This window comes from Vigna unguiculata, chromosome 8, assembly GCF_037176805.1.
Source record: "Vigna unguiculata cultivar grain cowpea cultivar isolate G323 ecotype 2 chromosome 8, ASM3717680v1, whole genome shotgun sequence".
NCBI lineage: Eukaryota > Viridiplantae > Streptophyta > Magnoliopsida > Fabales > Fabaceae > Vigna > Vigna unguiculata.
Window position 1 is genome coordinate 22511495 of NC_140799.1, and position 13991 is coordinate 22525485.

Genomic DNA, 13991 nt, shown 5'->3' on the forward strand with positions numbered 1-13991 from the left:
AATGTATTTCCAGATGAAGTGCCAGGGTTGCGGCCGAGTCGAGACATTGACTTCACCATTGATCTCATTCTTGGTGCAGGTCCAGTGTTTATGGCTCCATACAGAATGGCACCAACAGAGCTCGCAGAGCTCAAGAAGCAAATTGAAGAGTTGCTAGAGAAGAAGTTCATCCGGCCCAGTGCATCACCGTGGGGAGCTCCGGTGCTATTAGTGAAGAAGAAGGATGGAAGTTCAAGACTATGCGTTGATTATTGGCAGCTAAACAAGTTAACCATCAAGAATAAGTACCCACTGCCGAGGATTAACGATCTGCTCGATCAATTGAAGGGAGCAAGAATCTTCTCTAAAATTGACCTACGATCTGGATATCATCAGATCCTAGTCAAGCCGAAGGATGTACAGAAGACAGCGTTCAGGTCGAGGTGTGGGCATTTTGAGTATGTGGTGATGCCATTTGGAGTAACAAATGCACCAGCGATATTCATGGATTACATGAATAAAATCTTTCGACCTTGGTTAGATAAGTTTGTCGTTGTCTTCATAGACAACATTCTTATTTACTCTAAGACGAGAGAGGAGCATGCTAATCACATGAGGGTTGTATTGAAGATACTCAGAGATCACCAGTTGTATGGGAAGTTGTCCAAGTGTGAATTTTGGCTAGAACAGGTACAATTTCTTGGACATGTCATCTCAGCCAAGGGCATTGTAGTAGACCCGGCTAAGATTGAGACGGTGCTTAAGTGGGAAAGGCCTAAGACAGTGACAGAGGTGCGAAGTTTCTTGGGCTTAGCAGGTTATTACAAGAGATTCGTGGAGGGGTTCTCAAAGAAGATGAACCCTTTGACACAATTAACAAGAAAAGATCAGTCGTTCTCTTGGACTGAACAGTGTGAGGAGTGTTTTGAGAAGATGAAGAAGTGTTTGACTACCGCTCCAGTGCTAGTAATTCCTGATACAGAGAAAATGTTTGAAGTATACTGTGATGCATCATATCAAGGTCTGGGGTGTGTATTGATGCAAGAAAGGAGGCCAGTGGCATATGCTTCTCGTCAATTGAAGGTGCATGAGAAAAATTACCTAACTCATAGCTTGGAGCTAGTCGCCATTGTGTTTGCTCTTAAGTCTTGGAGGCATTACATGTACAGGTCTCAATTTCAAGTTTTCAGTGATCATAAAAGCCTGAAATACTTGTTCGACCAAAAGAAGTTAAATATGAGACAACGCATGTGGATGAAATACTTGATGGATTACGACTTTGAATTGCTTTATCACCCAGGCAAGGCAAATGTTGTAGCTGATGCTCTAAGTCGTAAAAAGATGCATATGTATTGCATGATGGTAAAGGAGTTTGAGCTAATTAAGAAACTCCGAGATATGAATCTGGGGATGCAGTTTGGGCAAGGAGTTATACAATGCAGCTTATTGAAAGTCACTAATGAGTTCTTAGATGAGATACGAGTGGCTCAAGGACATGATATGGAGTTGCAACAATTTATAGGATGGCTGGGTATAGATAAAGGAAAGGATTACCAGATGGGAGCGGACGACATCCTACGCTTTAAAGGTAGGGTGTGCGTGCCTATGGGACCTATTTTCAGGAGGCAGATTCTGAAGGAGGGTCATCAGAGTCGTTTTAGCATACATTCAGGTATGAGCAAGATGTATAAGGATTTGAAGGAGTCTTTCTGGTGAAACAGAATGAAGGCAGATGTCGCAGACTTCGTGGCTCAATGCTTGGTTTGTCAAAAGGCCAAAATTTAACACCAAAGGCTGGGAGGTACATTGCAACCATTAGACGTACCTCAGTGGAAGTGGGACAATATCTTTATGAATTTTGTGCTGCATCTTCCGAGGTCAACAAAGGGACATGATTCAGTCTGGGTGATAGTAGACAGACTGACAAAATATGCACATTTCTTGCCTATGAATCAGAAGTGGTATATGGACAAGTTAACGGAGTTGTACGTGTGAGAAGTGGTGAGATTGCATGGAGTACCCGAAAGCATAGTGTTAGACCGGGATCCTAGATTTCCATCACGGTTTTAGCAATCATTGCAGGCGGCCTTGGGTACACAGTTGAGGATGAGCTTAGCTTATCATCCTCAGATGGATGGTCAGTCCGAGCGGACTATCCAATCTCTAGAAGATTTGTTGAGATCTTATGTGCTGGACCATCTGGGAAATTGGAATTATGTGTTACCCTTGGTAGAGTCCACGTACAATAATAACTATCATGCTAGTATTGGAATGTGACTGTTTGAAGCTCTATATGGAAGAAGGTGTAAAACTCCATTGTGTTGGTATCAAGATGGAGAAACATTTATAAAGTCAAGTTGATTCAGGAACGGATGCGAGCAACTCAAAGTAGGCAGAAGTCTTATGCCGATAAGAGAAGACGACCATTGGAGTTTGAGGAGGGAGATCATGTATTTCTCCGAGTTACTCCAACCACGAGTATCAGAAGGGTTCTTAAATCGAGGAAGTTAACTCCGAGATTTATAGGACCTTATCAAATTACACGCAAGATAGGAACAACAGCGTATGAGATTGCTCTACCACCGCACCTAGCCAACTTGCATAATGTGTTTCACGTCTCACAGTTGAGGAAATACATTGCAAGTCCAAATCACGTGTTAGATTCAGATGAGGTGCAAGTGCGCGAGGACCTGACCACGCCAGTTGGACTGGTTCGTATACTGGATACCTAGGTCAAGCAACTAAGGGACAAATAGTTAAAGACAATGAAGGTACTTTATGGGAGATGGAGGACATCATGAGGAGGTCATACCCTCACCTGTTTGTTGGTAAGTTCTATTTTCGAGGACAAAAACTTTTAAAGGTGGGAGGAATGTAAGACCCATGAAAATTAATTAATAAAATAAATAAATAATTAATTAATGCGGGTAGGAAGAGCCTTTATGGCATTAAATGTTATTTGGTGTGACGTGGAAAAGTACTAGCTCAAGTGGTTAAGAGTACTTTAATTGTGTGAGAGGACTTGGGTTCGAGTCCTATGTATGCCATTTATATGTTGTTTGATTATTTAAATTTTAATATTATGCGTGATCATGTTGTGTGATAATAAGATTATAGAATTATAATAGTTATCACTGAATGTGAATTGGCATAGTGGTTGTGCTTTGGCCTTGTGAGTGGAAGGTCACGAGCTTAAACCTTGATAGACAGAAATTAACCTTTATTTTTGCCAAAGTTAGTTTGGAGTGAATGTGAAGAGGTAGAGAGAACCCTAGCAGAAGGGGCAGCTAAGAGGGGCTGGAAACCATCCTATAATGACCCTTAAATGAGAATTAAACACACCATAAATCTGAAGCAAAAGCAATTGTGAACCAAGGGTCCTTCATCCTTCTCAAATTTAACCAAAATTCCAGGTTAGGGGAGCTGTCTTTAATTGTATACGAATTTTGGTTGTAATTCAGTGGTGGGTTCATGCTCAATTTGATTCTGTATGATATGAAGTTCATATTATAGGCATTGTGATTGAGAATTTGATGTTTGGGTGTCTAGAATGAAGGTTTTGGTATTGTTGTTGTTGTCTTTGGCCAAACCTTTAGTTTTGGTGAGGCAAACCTGTTGAAAACATGTTACGTGATGGCGTGATGAAATAAAGTGCTTGGTAATGATTGAATTGCGTTTTGGGTCTTTTTGTGATTGAACAGTGGCGAAACTCTGCAAGTTTCGCCCAAGCGACTCCTTCTCGCCTAGGCGAGAGTTGCAGGAGTTGATTCGGGGTTTAGCTCGAGCAATTCGCTCAGGCGATCAAGGCTGAGGTTGAGCGAAACGTGTAAGACCCGGGAAATTAATTAATTAAATAATTAATTAATTAATAAATACGGGTAAAAGGCGTTGTTGTGATAATTATTGTTGTTTATTATGATGTGGAAAAGTACTAGCTCATGTGGTTGAGAGTACTTGATTGTGTGAGAGGACTTGGGTTCGAGTTCTATGTATGCCAATTATGTATGTTATTTTATTATTGCCTTTTTCTAATATGTATGATTATGGGATTGATGATGTAAGCTTTTTTTTTTTACTGGAGGGTATCACCAAATGTGATTTGGCATAGTGGTTGTGCTTTGGCTTTATGCGTGGGAGGTCACGGGTTCAAACCTTGATAGGCAAAGAATAAGCTTTAGTTTTGCTAATTATTAGTGGTGGTATGAATGTGAAGGGGTAAAGAAAACCTAGCAGAAGGATAACCATTGGGTGCTGAAAAATCTTTCCACTAAGTGACTTGAATAGCTATCAAGCCCACACTTAAGTCCAATTTTGTGTGAAAAGTATGGTTCTGGGTGCTAATTGCCATTACAATAACATTGATATCGATTGCATGTTTTGTGGTATGTTTTTGGGTATGGTTTGACACTGTTTTGGGTAAAATCCGTGTGTGACAGTGAGGGAACTCTGCAAGTCTCGCCCAAGCGAGTCTATCTCGTCTAGGAGAGAGTTGCAGAACCTCACGTCTGATGTGGGGTCGCGCTGCTCGCCCAGGCGACCTTGGTTTGATGTTGAGTGACTCAATCTCGCTCAGGCGAGGAACACCTCGCCTAAGCGAGGTCGCGAGGAAACTTAAGCGCGATATCTCGCCCAGGCGAGAAGTATTGGTGTTTTGAGCGACTCTGTCTCGCTCAGGAAAGAGACATTCGCCTTAGCGAGGTCGCGATGTGGAATGACATGGTTAAGTGGTTCCTCGTTTAGGCGAGGGGAGCGTGTTGCATTGAGCGATGGTGCAACTCGCTCAGGCGAGGGAATCTCGCCTAAGCGAGATAACGTGTAATTGTGGTTGTTTAAAGCTCGCCCAAGCGAGGCGAACTAGCTTAAGCGAAGCAGAGGGCTTAGCTTGGGCGAGGAGTTCCTAGTCTAAGTGAGCTTGTGTGAATTATTGTGTTTCTATGTGCTTGCGAGCGTGTTTTGGATGTTTATCATAAGGATCGACTTTATATGCATGTGGTGTGATGTTTGGGCTTGATGGGCTAAGTCCAATAGGGGCACGGGATGTGCTCGGAAGTTGGACACATGATGGGCATGGAACTGGTTGAGTTCCTGTCGGCTACTAATGGGCGAGGAGTCCTCAGTATGGTGATTGCATGCGTCGGGCGCACGATGGGCAAGGAACTGTGATGTTTCCGTCGGCTACTATCGGGCGAGGAGTCCATAGTATGGTGATTGCGTGCGTGCCAGGGTCCAAGTTATGAGACTTGGATGTTTTACTACAGACGAGGAGTCTGTAGGGCAGGACTATGAGCGGGAGAGACTCATAGGGTTGGACCACGAATGAGTTAGTTTCGTGGGAGCACAGGGAAGTCCCAAGACCTAGTTCATGCATATGACTCATGAAGGACTATGAGGTCATGGTTGGGTGATTTGGAAATTATGAGTTTGTACTTATATTGTTTTGGATGGGAAAGCATATTTATTTCACATATATCTGTTTATGTTTTATTGTGCATAGCTCACCCTATCTGTGTGTGTATGGCGATGATCATATAATTTGTTATCCGGGAGCAAACGATGTGACAGGTGAGCCAGGAGCTGCTTAGAGACAGAGAGCATGGGCCACTTGGGATTTTGAAAGAAACTCTACTGTTTTGTTTTTGATGTAAATATTTTCTATGTTAAATTTTAATATCATTTGTAAATAACGCTATGGTACATTCGGATTATGTATGGTACTAATTATGATTTGAAATTTCCCGCATTTTTGGGAAATAGTTATAATTAATGTGGTATTTATTTTAATTGGAAAACTTATTTGTTTAAAATAAGTAATATTCCTTAGGGATGTTACAAAACGCAGTCTCGCTCAGGCGAGAATGTCTCGCCTAAGCGAGTCACGATGAAACTTGTACCATTATTTGAGCGCAACTTGTCGATCAGGCGAGAAGTTTTGAGTTCTGAGCAATGGACTCTTTCGTCTAGGCGAGAGTGGCTCGCCTAAGCGAGTTCACGAAGTGAATTGATGCATTTTTTCGTCGAATCCTCGTCCAGGCGAGGTTTGTGCGTTATTTGGAGCGAAGGTATGGCTCGCCCAAGCAAGAAGAGCTCACCTAAGCGAGATAACGTAGAGAAACCACTGTTTCACACTCGTGCAGGCAAGGTGAGGTAGCTTAAGTGAGGCTGATGGACTAGCCTGAGCGAAGAGCTCTAGCTTAAGCGAGTGTACTGCGAGTTTAGTGGTTTTGTGCGACATAAAACTGTTTGATTATGAGATTTTAAAATATAGGAATTATATGCTTGTGTTTGTGGTGTTTGGACTTGAAGGACTAAGTCTAATAGAGGTCTGGGATGTGCTTAATGGTTGGATGCATGATGGGCATGGAACTGTGTAGTTCCCGTCGGCTGCTAAGTGGCGAGGAGTCCTTAGTATGGTGATTACATGCGTCGAACGCACGATGTGCAAGGAAATGTTAGGTTCCCGTCGGTTGCTATTGGGCGAGGAGTCCATAGTATGGTGATTGTGTGCGTGCCAGGGTCCTAGTTAAGAAGGCTTGGATGATTTTACTACGGACGAGGAGTCCGTAGGGCAGGATTATAAGCAGGATAAGCTCATAGGGTTGGACCACGAATTGGTTAGTTTCGTGGGAGCACAATAAAGTCCCAAGACCTAGTTCATGTATATGACTCATGTAGGACTATGAGATCACAAATGGGTAATTTGAAAACAATGAAATACTTAGTCATGTTGTTTTGGGGTGGGTGGCATATTTATTTCATGTATATATTTATATATTGTGCATAGCTCACCCTATCTGTATGTGTGGCGATGATCGGGTAATTTATTATCCGGGAGCAGGTGATGTTTCAGGTGAGCCAGGAGACGCTTAGTGGCGGAGAGTGAGCTCAGCATACGAGGGGATTTTAGAACTGTTTTTATTTAATTTTCCATGTAATTTGATTACAGTTTGTACAGTTTGAGAATATTTGGATTTTTTTAAATGTTTTAAAGTTTCAAAAATTCCCCGTGTTTTGGGAAACAAATTATATAATAAATGAGGTATTTATTTTTCTGTCTTGTTTATTTATTTATTTACCTAATTATTGTTTAAGTAATATCCTCTCGGTATGTTACATGCAGCACCACAACTTCCTCCTTTTTCGTTCATCACGAAAACATTGTAGCACTTGCAACAACAACTAGATGGAAGAGGAAACCCTTATTTTGGAGAGAGAAAGCACAACTTCCACGTGTAAGTCTCTCCATGGACATTGAAATGGTCAAATCTGGTCAAAGCAGTTAACTCTGGGCAAATTCTGGTCAAAGTTGGTCAAACAAGAGGGGTTTAACTACAAATACTGATATTTTTGGATGTCTCTGCAAATTTGGACTATCAGATCTCAAAATGGCTGATTTGGAAAATTAATACAAATATTAGTTGGTGATAATTTATCATATATCTTTAATTAATTAATTTATTTAATATATTAGATATTGATATTATCAACCAACTATATTTGTCAAATAGTCTATATCTCTCAAAATATTTTTGAATGTTTATCTTTATCTTTATTTTAAAAGATATTTGAGAGGATTTAGAAACTTAAAAGTGCAGTCCAAGTCCTATATAAAGAGACCAAGGGAGTAGAAGAAAAATCTCGAGACTTCAGAGTTTAGGAACCCTTAAGGGGGGCCTAATTTCGTTTCCTTTCTCTCTCCATTCTTATATTCTTCTTTTATTTTTATTTTGCATTCCATGAAAGGCTAAACTTCTTGGGTTGATTCCATTGTAATTTCTTAATTGGATTCTGAGGTTTGAATAAATTTGTTTGTTCTTTTGATTCTTGTTGAGATTTATTTTCATATATGTCTTTTGGTTCTTAATTTAGTAAAAGTAATGATTTTTATATTGTAGCAAGTTAGTTAGCATAATGTTAAATCTATATAACATAACAATTGTATGAGTCTAAGGGTTTTTAAATTTTAATTGAGAAGTTACTTTGATTAATTTTAGAAACTTTCATATGATTGCATGAGTTTTTGCTAATAATTGAGAAGTTACTTTGATTAAAGGTGAAAACTTAGATTATAATTAATCAAGAAGTTACTTTGGTTAATTAGCTTTTTACTATATATAAAAGGCAAAAGAATGGACATGATAAGGATTAGTAATATTTAATTGAGAAGTTACTTTGGTTAAATTTACTAAGATTAATCTACAAAGTTCTTGCTTTTGATTGAGAAGTTACTTTGGTTGAAAGTAAGGATGCTAACAAATTAATTGAGAAGTTACATTGATTAATTTGAAGTCTTAAATAAGAAATCAATAACAATAATCTTTGGGAAACCAATGATGAATCCTATTTTGAAAAAGTAGTGGAATCGACCTATTTTTCTTTACTATTGTTTCTATCTTATTTAATCTTTTATCTTTATCTCTCGTATTTTTATTATTTTATTTGACTAACTCTTTTGTATAGTTTTATAAGAACTAATTTGTTAAAAATGAATTCCACGTTCGTTGGGAGACGACTTTGGGTTACTTTACCTTTTCTATTTTGTTGACTACTTTTTTAATAATACTAAAGTTGTTATAGATAAGTAGTATTAATTTGATCGCGTCAACGACAATGTTATCACCAGTGCCCTTGCTTTACGAGCTGTTGATATTGACACATGTGTATTCCATTTTCTTAAAGCCCTTTGACGAACGTCATTTATCTTTAACTTTGGATTTTCTATTAGAGTCCGATCTAAGGTTTCACTAAGCCACTTTGCTTTAATGATATTAATCTTGAACTCCTTGCTACAAGAATGAAAAACAAGTAGTTTCCTCAATTGCCAAATCTTACGGCTAGATACATATGAACAATATGCAGACCGTTGACATTTATTTTGTGCACCCAAGCAACCAACCCTAACTCTCTTACTATCATTTTTCACGAATTTTAGATTTCTCCCTACATGAATTACATAAGTTCTAATAGCGTCCTTGAAATAGTTGTTGTCTAGAAAGACAAATCCAACTTCCCATTTGTAATTCGCCATACTTTTTGGCATTACAAATGTCTGGAATGGATCACATCGTGTCCTTTCATCAATGTTTTCTTCATCCCCAACTATCTCACTTTCGCTATCTGGCCCACTAAGTAATTCTTTAGAATGCCACTCATCATCAAATAACTAACTTAAATGATGTGCTCTATTTTCATAATTGCCTTTGCTGGAATCATCACTATCATTGTTTTCATTTATACCTTCCACTTCAATATCACTAGCCACATTCAAATCCACATCCACAAGTCCTGGACCCTCAAGACTGTCCCTATCCAGACCACTCCCAACCCCCACCTACACTTCAGTAGCCTCTTCATGGGCCTTTACTTCAGCATCCTCACACTACACTTCGTGAACCTGAGACTGAGGATCCACTTGCTTAACCTAAACCTCAGTCTGCACTTCATGAACATGATCCTACACCTTAGTCTCCACTTCATGATCCTGCACCTTAGCCTCTATTCCTCCCACTTCACCATCCATTTCCCCAACCTCACCTTCAGCCCGCACTTCACAAATCTCAACCTTCATTTCTCCAACCTGAACTTGCACTTCACCTACCTCACCATCCAATTCCCCAACCTACTCCTCTTTACAAACCTCAGCCTCTATTCCTCCCACCTCACCAACCATTTCCCTAACCTCACCATCCATTTCCCTAACCTCACCCTCAGCGTGCACTTCACAAACCTCAGCCTCCATTTCTCCAACCTAAACTTGCACTTCACCTACCTCACCATCCATTTCCCCAACCTCACCCTCAACCTGCACTTCACAAACCTCAACCTCTATTTCTCCACCTTAAACTTGCACTTCTCCAACCTTAGGATCCATTTCCCCAACCTCTTCATCAAGAGTTGGTGTATCACAAAGGTACAAAATTTTTTCGTCATCCACATTATTACGTACCTCTTCCTCATCAACACCATCTACTATCTCTACTTCATCCACACCATGATCCACAAACAAATGCACCTCGCCATAATGCCTAGAAACTTTCACCATATTAATTGCACCATTGTCATTTGACAATAGGTGAAGCATTTTTTGGACAACAAACCACATCTCCTTAATGTTAACATACCCAAACTCCTTAACTGCGTTTAGAACTTCAAAGTAACTCCACAAATCTGGGTCGCATGACCAGGTTGATTTTTCCCCATTCATATAATGGATCCCACCGTGGTGTACAAAAATACTACCGTGGTGGACAATAACATCAAACCTATCATCACTCATTACCCTAAAGTAAATTCAACAAAGAAAAAAGTTGTATAATAAACCCTACTTTTACTCAATGGGGAACACTGTTATAATCAATTACAATTAAAGTAATAGGAATCATACCCACCACTGACAACCGTCAAAGAAATGAACTAAAGTAATTCCCCACCCAACCCCTACCTATAGACAAAAACTACACAAAAAGTCATGCAATTAACACCCCGCCATGCACAACATCACAACATTCGAACTAGAGCAAATCCCAAAACATAATCACAAAAGCCATAAACCCAAATGATGAAAATCGGCAAACTTTATCACAATCACGAAAACCCTAAACCTAAGAGGAAAGTACTCACCTCATCGATGATGATAATTTGGTGACGTCAAATCGAATGCAGAAATCCCCAGGTCCAATTGCAACCTTTCCCCTCGTCAATGCAGAAATCACATTCTAGATGCTCAAATAGTGAACCTGTCTCTTACAATCCCTAATTACAACGTTTGCCCCAAATTTTTAATTTCAACATAATTACTCCAGTTGTATTGTACACGTAATACACCATAATTAAACGTAATGCAAATAGTGCCACTTGTACAATGCTTTGTTACTGATTTAAACAGTATCACAAAAATGGACTAAATTAAACACAAATTGTGAAAATGATGACCATTTTAAACATTTGGTAAAAAGGAGGACCACCCGCAACAAACACTATGATAATAAAGATGAAAAAAGTATTTAAGCCTATAATTTAAATATATACATATATATATATATATATATATATACACGAATATTATTAAAAGATTATAGGAAATTATTTTTAAATAAAAAATTTATTGCAGAATTTTATATTTATTACGGAATAATTATGAAATGTAAATTTTTATAATGATATATATATATATATATATATATATATATATATATATATATATATATATATATATATATATATATATATATATATAATACTTCATCCTTTACCTCTAAGTGAGGTAGCTAAGGATCAAGTACAAATGAAGCTTAAGAGAGAGGAAGAAAAAAAGGGAAAAGAAGTTCAAAAGTAGAGAGTAGGTAGTTGAAGGTGGGGAAATTAGTGTTTCTTCCCCAAGGTCATTCAACCCGAAGCCCTTTCAACTAAAAAATCTTTAGAAAATATGCTTAATGAAGAACAACCTTCACACCTCTTGTTGTGTCAAGGAACACTCATATAGACTTCTAGTGAATCTTCCACTAAGTCTCTACCTTCTTCTATTGAAAATCTATTGAAAGAATTTGAGGATGTGTTTCCTAAAGAGGGACCGATTAGTCTTCCACCTTTTAGTGGAATTGAACATCAAATTGATTTTGTGCTTGGGGCTAGTCTACCAAATAGACCAGCTTATAGGACTAATCCTCAAGAAACAAAGGAGATAGAGACACAAGTACAAGATTTATTAGATAAGGATTGGGTTTAAAAGAGTCTTAGTCCTTGTGTTGTGCCTGTCTTATTGATTCCAAAGAAAGATGGCAAGTGGAGAATGTGTTGTGATTGTAGAATCATCAATAATATTACAATAAAATATAGACATCCAATCCCTACACTAGATGATATGTTGGATGAATTGCATGGTTCCATTGTGTTTTTTAAAATTGATCTTAAAACTAGGTATCACCAAATTCACATTAAAGAAGGTGATGAGTGGAAAATTGCTTTCAAGACCAAGTTTGGGTTATATGAATGCCTAGTAATGCCTTTTGGCCTTACTAATGCACCAAGCACTCTCATGCGTCTTATGAATCATCTCTTGAGGGATTATATATGAAAGTTGGTTATAGTTTATTTTAATGATATTTTAGTGTATAGTAAGAGTTTGCATAATCATGTAATGCATCTTAGGTCAGTCCCCTCAATTCTTAGGGTCAATCTTTTGTTTGCTAATGTAGATAAGTGCATTTTTTGTGTTGATAGTGTCATTTTCTTAGGCTTTGTGGTCAATAAAGATGGGGTTCATGTGGATCCCACGAAAATCAAGGTTATTCAAGAATGGCCTAGTCCTAAAAATGTAGGAGAAATGAGGAGCTTCCATGGTTTGGCAAATTTCTATAAAAGGTTTGTTCCTAATTTCTCTAGTCTAGCTTCACTACTTAATAAGTTAGTGAAGAAAGATGTTACATTCATATGATGGCAAAAACAACAAAAAGAGTTTGATGAATTAAAAGAAAGATTGACCAAGGCACCTGTCCTAGCATTGCCAAACTTTGCAAAAACCTTTGAACTAGAATGTGATGCCTCGAGAGTTGGTATAGGTGCAGTATTATTGTAAGAAGGTCATCCCATTGCATATTTTAGTGAAAAACTCCATGGCGCTTCTCTCAATTATTCCACCTATACATTGTATGCACTTGTATGCCTCGAGACAAATAAAGGCACCCACCACAAAAATAGAGTTCTTTTCAGTTTTCTACACTTTTAAATTAAACATTTTAAATTATTTTATTAGATGCATTCCTTTGGTATTAGATAAGTTATTTGTAAGTATCTTTTGGGGAAAGCATGGGAATATTATTTTGAAAATTGGTTGAAAAAGGAAGTAGGACATCGACACTTTTGTATTAGAACTGATTTTGAAATTTATGAGTGTAAGGAAGGAAGGAGGAGTAGCAGTGAATGATTTAGGAAAGATACTTTGTGTAGATAATGCACGATTGAACATTGATAAAAGATATGAACCTAACTAGTAAGAATTGAGAACCAAACATTGTGAGATAAATTGAGTGAAGCACCTTGTGCTAATCTAAATTCCTAATTTTTTGTTAAATGTTTGTCTTTGACCTGCACACAACGAGGTGAGGAAAGGATTAAGGAAAATTTTGTTCTTATATGAGCTAGAGCCAAACAACCACCTTAAATTTGAATCAAATATCCTATTTGAGCCATGAGCCTTGAAAATACACGCCCTAGCCTGAAAACTATTTATAACCTATCTTTCTCACTAATGAGAAAGATGGAACTACATGTGCATGAATTAAAAAGTAGTTGTACAAACAAGGACAAACAATGAAAACCATAAAAATAGGAAAATTTGGTCAAAACGACTCAATGAAAAAGTTGATATACCTCATAGGATAGAATTAAGATTCATAAAGCATAGCCAAAATGATGGAAAAATGGTTTACTTGAATGCCAAAGGATGGAAGAGGACCAAGGCACTCTTCACTGAATTGCGAAATTGATGCCAATGATGGAACATGACCCAAATGTAGGAATAGGCTTTGGTGCCAAATGATGGAAACCCACTTCATGAATGTTGAAGTTGCTTCCATGGAGATGATGCGCCTGGATGCGCAATCTTGAAACGATGAATGAGAATTTGTTTGGAGAGTGGTTTAAATGTGTGTCGTGAAGGAGGTTGGGTCAATCCTCAAGGAAAAAGGTCTAGGAGAAGTCAAGAAGATAACTTATACTAGTGAACTTAGAAAGGGCGAGCTGCATATTTGGAAGGATTTCTCTATATTATTTCCAATTGAATTTACAATGCTTAGGCACTCCTATTTATAGAATTTAGGAGTGAACCCAAGCATAAAAAAGATACAAAGAACCTTGAAACTAACAAGCTCTAGAACTTTAAAGAGTGACTAATGAGTTGATGAAGGATTGACCACTCAAAGAACCATGGAGACTCCCCCAAGGAGAATTACTAGGAGCATGACTAAAGGGGAGGATCCTTCTTCTATGTCTCTTTCTTTATTTTCCATCTTAATTTC